The sequence below is a fragment of the Labeo rohita genome, chromosome 25, assembly GCF_022985175.1.
Source record: "Labeo rohita strain BAU-BD-2019 chromosome 25, IGBB_LRoh.1.0, whole genome shotgun sequence".
NCBI classification, from domain to species: domain Eukaryota; kingdom Metazoa; phylum Chordata; class Actinopteri; order Cypriniformes; family Cyprinidae; genus Labeo; species Labeo rohita.
Window position 1 is genome coordinate 26,848,408 of NC_066893.1, and position 8,993 is coordinate 26,857,400.

Below are 8,993 nucleotides of genomic sequence, written 5' to 3' on the forward strand. Positions count from 1 at the left end.
TCAAGGCTGCCAAATCAAAAAATCATGGTGTGTTCTGAAGCGGTTCACTCCAGTAAACATCTAATACTTCAGCCATTTGATCAAATAAGTAAGAATTTGCATTTTGGATCTAACGGGTCAGTTTGCTTGTGTGGTTTGTGTTGACGGCATTGGATTTTGTTTAGCCAAATCAAGGAACTTATTATCGACCCTTATCGGCTATATCAATAACTTTGATGAGATTCAGTGATGCACAAAATTAGCTAGAAGATCTTAGATATTACATAAAGCTGAGTTTGAAAGTTATGTTTTTGATTAGCATTCAGTCACACCAGATAACGAAAACCAGTGTATATAGATTTGGCTGTTTTCTATTGTTCATTGACTTAGCAAACAGTAAATCGCAATTTAATTCATAATTGATGAAGCAGGAGAAGTCACATTTATAAAATGAATATATTTATTAAAAAAAGTTGGTAAAAAAGTTCATTTTGGATAAAGAGTTTCAAGACATTTAGGTGACTTTTTCATCAGGTTGTGGACTGATGTTAAATTTCTTGCATGTTTGCAGGCCTAGATTGAATTTGCGGTCTTTTGTCACATTTAGGGGTGAAATTATTGCAGTATTGCCGTCTTTTCGGGAGCCTGAAAGCATGATCAAATTATCAGAAATATGGGACATCGCATTACAAATCTGCCCAACTTTTTGTGCGTCAGTGTTAAGTTTTATTGAGATACTATAATATTTTTTATTATTATTTTAAATTAATTTTTATTTATATTTTACATTTGTAGTGTAATTTTAGTTTTATTAATTTTGATGTTTTTTGTCATTTCTATGATTTTTTTAATGTAGTGTTATTTTAGTACCTCAATTAAGAAAAGTTGCCTTGGAAATAAAATTAAGTTATTTATTTATAATATGTTATAATATGTTATAATATGTATGTATGTATGTATGTAAGTGAGTAACCAAAGTGTTATTTCATAGTTTTAGTTAAATATAGTTAAATATACTAGGGGATTTTTAAAAAAAACTTTAAATTTAAATTTTGGTGTGATTTTTGTCATTTTAGTATTGTTTTTTTTTTTTAATGTGTCTATATAGTTTTTTTAAGGTTAATTTAAATTTTAGCATTTTATTATTCATTTATTTATTTTATTATATGTCTATATAGTTTTTATTAATTTTTATTTCAGATTTTGTTGTTTTAGTACCTCAAGTGAGAAAAGGTGCCTTAAATAAAATAAAATTAGTTTTTATATTATATTATATATTTATATTTTATATTTTAAATTATGCTTTATTTATTTACTTATTTATTTAACCAAATAGTTATTTTATGGTTTTAGTTCTAGCTAAATATAATAGCCCTGTTGTACATGCAGATTCTGTATTATTGTAATGCATAGTAAGTGTAAATGTGAATTTTTTAAAATATGTTTTTTATTTTTGGAGAATTTTTGAAAGTTTTATTTAAATTTTGCTGTGATTTTTTATTATGATTATTATTATTATTATTATTATTATTATTTGTTTTAAAAAAAATAGTTAATTTTTATTTCCGTTTTAGGTATTTACAACTAGTTAAACTAAATGAATTTGAAAAATGTTGCCTTGGCAACTCGCTTAAATAAAAAAAAGTATTTTTTTTTTTTGTATTTTGGTTTCCAGAATGTATTAGAGACAAATAGTTAAATAAGCAGAATTAAATAAAAACTTAATGTAATACGCATATAGAAAAAAAAAAAAGTAGCATTAGGGATAAAAAAAAAAAATAATAATAATAATAATTTTGCAAAGTTTTTTTAAATGGATTTCGTAACTATAATACCCCTGCTGTGCATGCAGATTCTGCGTGTGTATATGTGTGTCTGTGTGTGTGTGTATATATATATATATATATATATATTGGCATTTTATGCATTTTTAAAAATTTTGCTTTGATTTTGTCATTTTATTGTTATTATTTTTAAATATATGTCTATATAGTTTTAATTTATTTTTATTTATTTTATTCATATTTATTTATTTTATTTATGGTTATTTACATCATTAAAGTAAATAAAAGTGAAAAATGTTGCCATGGAACTTTTAAACAAAATAAATGTTTTTTGTATTTTGGTTTGCCGAATGTGATTAAAGACAAATAATTAAATGAGCAGAATTAAATAAAATGTCAAAGTAATATGCATCTAGAAAAAAATTAAATAAAAAGCATTAGGGAAAAAAAAAAAAAAAAAAATTGAAAGTTTTTTTTTAATGATATATATATATATATGCTTTGATTTTGTCATTTTATTATTATTTTTAAATATGTCTATAAAGTTTTTACTAATCTTTGAGTTATTTACATCAAGTTAAACTAAATGAAAGTAAAAAAATTGTTTAACTTGTTTAAAATTTGTTTAAATAAAAAAAAAGGTAAAATGTATTTAAAAAATGTAATTACAGACAAAGAATTAAATAAGCAGAATTAAATAAAAACTTAACGTAATATGCATCTATGAAAAATTAAATAGCATTAAGGTTAAAAAAACCCAAAACATTTTCGAACGTTTTTGCAATAATATTTCTTTTTTACTGTAAAGCAGTTTAAGTGTAACTGTGAATGTATTGTTATTAATCCCGTCTGTTTACATTCACAGGCCCTCGTGACGCATCTTTCGAGGCTTCGGCGGTCATTATAGCAGCTTGTCTTTTCCCATAAGGCCCGGAATGGCTTCTCTGACACGGGTCATGACAGCCAACCCCGTCTCCATGGGCCGGCAGCTAATCGGGGAGAATTTTCCGGCGGCCCAGCGCCGAGTGCCAATCCCAGTCAAAGGAGCTCGTCGAGGAGGAATGTCGTCCCGAGCATTCCAATGGTAATCGCCCCCGAGGTTACGGTTTCGGGGAAGTGACCTGTCGGAACAATGGCGCGCAGGTCAATGGATCCCACAGCGCTGAATTGAGCTCCCAGAATGCTAAGCCGTCGTCGCGCGGTCACGCTCGCCCATTTTGGCTCGGAGGATTTGAATCGAGAGGGTCCATCCATCTCGGCAACAATCGGCGGCGGTTAGAGGTAAGCGATCTTGACACGCTGATGCCCGTGAGAAGCATCTCTGACTCGCTCGACAAAAGCCTCCGTGTCAGCCGTCGCCTTCCGATTGAAAACCAACCCCCCCCGCCGTCCCGAAACCTCCAGACTCGCGGCCAACTCTCATTACTTACCTTTGTCAGCGACCTCGACAAGTCTATCAACGACTTTGAATTGGCTCCATTGGCCATTCTGGCCAGCGTGAAGGCTTTCTTTCTTTTCACTCCCGCTGCACTCGCGAATGAATAACGGCAATCACAAAGAAGATGCTCCTCGTCCCAATGGAAAAACAGACATAATAAAGTAACGGGCTCGCGTTCGTGCCAGCGTTTAGTTGACGCTCTGGCACCTGCGAGTACATTTTCAGGAAGCGTTCGTCACACGCTGTTCTTCCAGCGGGAATTCGGTGGCGGCGAGCGAGCGACGGGATGTACTATGACGGATTGTAAAGCGGTCTCAAAGCAGTCGTGTTCCTTCTCAGGGCCAACAGTCACCTCCTTTGCCCTCTTTCCAGTGTCATGGAAATGAAAAATCCTTTTTTTTTCTAATCCCAATATGTTTCGGATAAATACATGCCATGTTGGAAAAACATTTGGACCGCAGTGTTGGTTTGCGGTTGACGATTGCACCCGGTTTGGTATTTCACTTATGAGGTGATTCAATCGCAGTCGAGCCAAAGAGAGAGCACACACACACACACACACACACACACACGTGCACACACCTATAACCTATTGACTTCTGTTGTTCTCACGCTGACGTGTAACCCAGCGCTAACTCTTGATATCCATCTTGTCATCCTCCAGGTGAAAACTGAACGATCACCTCTACTCAACGAGACGCATTCGAGGACTCGTTCATGTCTGGAGCACAAGTGGTTCAAGAGGTTTTACTGTACGTTTGAGGATATTTTCAGACTTTTGCATTACACAAGCTTAGCAGAACAAGAATAGACACATGCACACTGGGAAAACTGTTCCTAGCATCATGTGCTGAAAAAATGACCAGATTTTCTTAAAATTTATTTAGCACTTCAAATGAAGTGAAATCTACTTAGCTGTGGCTAATTAAAAAGAGTTTATAGAGTAACTTTTACTTGGCAATCTGATGCAAAGTCTCCTGAAATTTATTTTAAATTTTTAAAAATTAAAACAATAAAAAACAACAACATTTTATTTAGTTTTAATTTCATTTTAATTATATATATATATATATATATATATATAATTTTCAGATTTATATGTATGATGATTATATATAAGGATTCAATGAATTAAAAAAAATAATAGTTTACAGATTTAGTTTTAAAACTAATTTTTATTTAGTTATTTTTTTAAATACACTTATTTAAAATTTAAATTTGGAATTTTATTCTTGGATGCTTGGAACAAACTGTAAAGTAAAGTCTCTCTGAAATTAATTAAATATTTGTTTTATTTTGGAATTAATATGTGTATTGAGTATTTGACTACAATTATTATTACTTAAGAGGAGACACTGCAGACAAAAACATGTTTTTTTCATGCACCTGTAAAGTTTGGATTTTTTGGTTTTACAAGTTTTTTTCAGACTAGTGGAAAGAAAGCATCCAAAAAAACACTGTCAAGCATTTATTTTATAGCACGTTATCTATTTACGTCAATAGATTTTAATTACAATACAATAATTTAATTTCTTTCTATATTCTGAAGATTTTTAAAGAGGGATTTGTTCAAATATAATTCGCTTGATTTTATACAACATTTTACTCCACCAAAAAATTGTAAAAAAAAAAAAAAATTGAGTTTTCTGTCTGTTCTGAGTATTTTCTGAATTATGGAGTGACAAAATGAGATACCCCAAACTCCTTCTGTAGAAACATTTTACTGTAATATGTAAAAAAAAAAAAAAAAAAAAAAAAGAATTTTGAAACTGACTTCATCCAGTGTTTCGATTTTTTTGCACTAGAAATGTATGCAATTCAGTGCATATTTCAATAAATAATGCCTTATTTGCATACTTAAAAAATGTTTGCAATTATTACTGTAATGAATCAACTGGGTAAGGCGATAACTATTGGTTAATTTTTTTTTTACCCTAATCGCCTGCAGTGTCTTGCCTTTTATATACAATTATTTAAAAATTTTACTTACTTATAAAAAATTATGAAAACTACAATTATTAATATTTAAATATACTAATTTTATTCTTTACTTTATTCAAATTAATTGAATCAACAAATATTTTAATTAAATTAAATCTAATTATTCATGATTCAATATAAGGATTCAACGAATTAAAAAAAAAAATCAATTACTAAAAATAGTTTACAGATTTAGTGAATAGTTATTGAATAAATAAAACTGTTTCAAAATTAATTTTTATTTAGTTAATTATTTAAAATTGTATTTATAAATAAAATTGTATTCATAAGTAGGAAAACTACAGTTATTCATATTTAATTCTTGTATGCTGGGAACACAAGCTGTAAGGTTAAGTCCCTTAAAAATTAATTAAATATTTGTTTTATTTTGGAATTAATATTTGAAATTAATTAAATATTTGTCTTATTTTGGAATTAATATGTGTGAGGATTTGACTGCAATTATTAATACTTAAATATACAAATTTTATTGCAAAGTTAAGTGTCTCTGAAATTAACTAAATATTTGTTTTATTTTGGGATTAATATATGTGAGGATTTGATATAAGGATTCAATTTAAATGCAAAAAAATAGTTTACATTTTTAATAAATAGTTATTTATTAAATAAAACTACTTTAAAGGCTCATTTTTATTTAATTACTTATTAAATACAATTTTTTAAACTGTATTATTTATTAAAAAACATTTTGTTTAATTATTTTTGAAACTATGAAAACTACAATTATTAATATTTAAATATACAAATATTATTCTTGCATGCTGGGAACACTATAATTGTAAAGTTAAGTATCTCTGAAATTAACTAAATATTTGCTTTATTTCTGGATTAATATGTGTGAGGATCCGATATAAATAAAAATAAATAAATAGTTATTTATTAAATGAAACTGTTTTAAAAATAATTTTATTCTATTTATTTAATAAATATAACTATTGTAAAAATTTTGCATTATTTAATTATTTATTTAAAAAAACTATGAAAACTACAATTGTTAATATTTAAGTATACAAATTTAATTCTTGTATGCTGGAAAGTCTCTCTGAAATTCATAAAATATTTGTTTTATTTTGGAATTAATATTTGAAATTATTTAAATATTTGTTTTATTTTGGAATTAATATTTGTTTAATTTTGTGAGTGTTTAATGTAAATCCAAAAAAACCCACACAATTTAACATAGTTTACTATTACTATTTTAAAAGTGTTAAAAAATTAATTGAAATTTAATTTAAAATATTAATTAAAATTGTAAAAAAGTTGCTTGATTTAATTATTTCTTTAAAAAACGCTGAAAACTACAATTATTGAATTTAAATATTCAGATGTTATTCTTGCACCCTGGGAACACTAGAATTGTAAAATTAAGTGTCTCTAAAATTAAATAAATATTTGTTTTATTTCATTTGATTTATATGTGAGAGGATTCAATATTAGGATTCAATGTAAATACAAAGAAATGACTTAAAATCCGACTTAAAATAATTTATAGTTTAATAAATAGTTATTTAATAAATACAACTATTTTAAAAATGTTGTTTTATTCAATTATTAAATTAATAATATTTACATATCCAGGTTTTATTCTTGTGTGCTGGGAACACAAATTGTAAAGTTAAATGTCTCTGAAATTCAATAAATATTTGTTTTATTTTGAGATTAATATTTGTGAGGATTCGATATGAGGATTCAATGTAAATATAAAAAAAACTTCCTAAGTAAATCTTAAGTCAAATTTGCCATGAACTGAGTACAAATGTAGGTTTTTGCTTAATATTGTAGCCCAAATTTTTGATGTTTGAACTGATGTGTTTAATGTAGAAATCATAGGTTTAGTAGATCAAAAAATCCGGCTTTAGCTTGTAAAATGTCATTATTTAACATACTGTGAACTTTAATAGGATAATGACTTGTTTTACAACTTTTATTACATATATTCATAATGAATCACTTACACTTTTATTTCTATTCCCAGGGCATTGGATGGATGAACAGGAGTAAAATTTGACAGCTGGATCACAACTGCAACTAAATGAAGCCTGAAACCCACCAGCACCTGCACTCAAATGCCACCCAAAACAGTTTAATCTGCTGGAGTGACATTTCCAGTTAGGGTTGCTTTAGGATAAGCATGTGTTTTGTGAATCTTGAGTTGTTAAAGGTTTAACTGTACTGGCTGCACAGAAACTGCTGAATGACTCGCCTTGCGATATCTATCATTAGCCGTCAACATTTGAAACGCATGTTTCAGACGCTGATAGTGAGAGAATACTACTTGAAAAGTACTAAAAGAAACCATTGATGGTGGTGCCCCAACTAAGTGGTTATTTGAGAAATGACTGGAGGTGCCAAGCTGCACATCTGCAGAGGAACGCGGCCAGATCCTCTCGATGCCTCTTCGTCCGATGACGACCGTACGGCTGTATCTGTTGAATAACACTTTTCACTTAAAGCCCCACAAAGAGCAGCTCTCTGGGCGGAGGGAAAACAAATCTTGAACGTATTACTGTATTTACTTTCTTTGGCTGAACCCCGGCCGGGTCGGGGAGGCAGTAGTGGCTTTTGCGGACGGGTGTTTATTGTTTGGGCTTTGTTGTTTTTGGGTCTTAATTAATGCTATGTTGACGACCTCTGTCACATACACCAGCGAGCAACGATGGAGTCTCACGCAATGTGCGGCCGGATCCGAAGGCCAAAGCACAGGGATCGACCACACCGCCGGCTGCTGAGAGGAAGACGGATGTAAAAGAGAAAATACACAAAGCAAAGCTGATTCTGTCAGTTCGTGCGCTTTCGCTTGACGTGCACGAACACGTGCAAACGGCTCCTCTCGTGCCCGATTTATCGATCCGCTCTCTCAGTTCAGTCATTACCCAGCTAACAAAAATATGTTCTAAGAATGTGAACGCTAACGTTCCCATTTTTTGTCATTTCAGAGCGTTTTAGTGCCGTATTAAAAAATGTAATTAAATCAATGGCCGGATTGAGAGCACTGGGAGAAGTTGCCAGGCTACTGGAATTTATTTGAATATTGTTGCGTCTGAGCGGCTGCATCATCTTACTGGGATGAAGAAGAGTCAGTTTCAAGGACTCGCGGAAACAACTTAACATCAAGAATATCATATTTATTAACAGACTGAACAGAAATAAACTTTTTAGCTTAACATCAGCTCACACACCCAATCAACATTCATTTATTCTCGTAATTTTGACTTTATTCTCAAAATATTTCAACTTTATTTCTTGAAATATTTCGACTTTATTCTCAAAATATTTTGACTTTGTTCTTAAAACATTTCGACTTTATTCTCGTAGTATTTCAGCTTTATTCTCAAAATATTTTTACTTTATTCTCAAAATATTTCAACTTTATTCTCAAATCTTTATTCTCGTAATTTTGACTTTATTCTCAAACTTTATTTCAACTTTATTCTCGTAGTATTTCAACTTTATTCTCAAAATATTTCAATTTTATTCTCATAATATTTTAACTTTATTCTTGAAATATTTCGACTTTATTCTCAAAATATTTCAACTCTATTCTTGTAATATTTTGACTTTATTCTCGTAGTATTTCGACTTTATTTTCAAAATATTTCGACTTTATTCTCAAAATATTTCAACTTTATTCATTAAATACTAAATGCTTTAAATACTAAAGTTTATACTCAAAATATTTCGACTTTATTCTCAAAATATTTCAACTTTATTCTTGAAATATTTCGACTTTATTCTTGTAATATTTTGACTTTATTCTCGTAATTTTAACTTCATTCTCAAAATATTTCAGC

General features: G+C 29.5%; 1 long non-coding RNA gene across 1 annotated transcript; it reads left to right on the forward strand.

Annotated features, from left to right (window-relative positions):
* Positions 1-2,615: 2,615 nt before the first annotated feature.
* On the forward strand, positions 2,616-7,452 carry LOC127157091 (uncharacterized). The gene is made up of 3 exons (XR_007825822.1): positions 2,616-3,044; positions 3,866-3,953; positions 7,178-7,452. It is a non-coding gene; the product is annotated as an uncharacterized LOC127157091 (long non-coding RNA).
* The last annotated feature ends 1,541 nt before the right edge of the window (positions 7,453-8,993 follow it).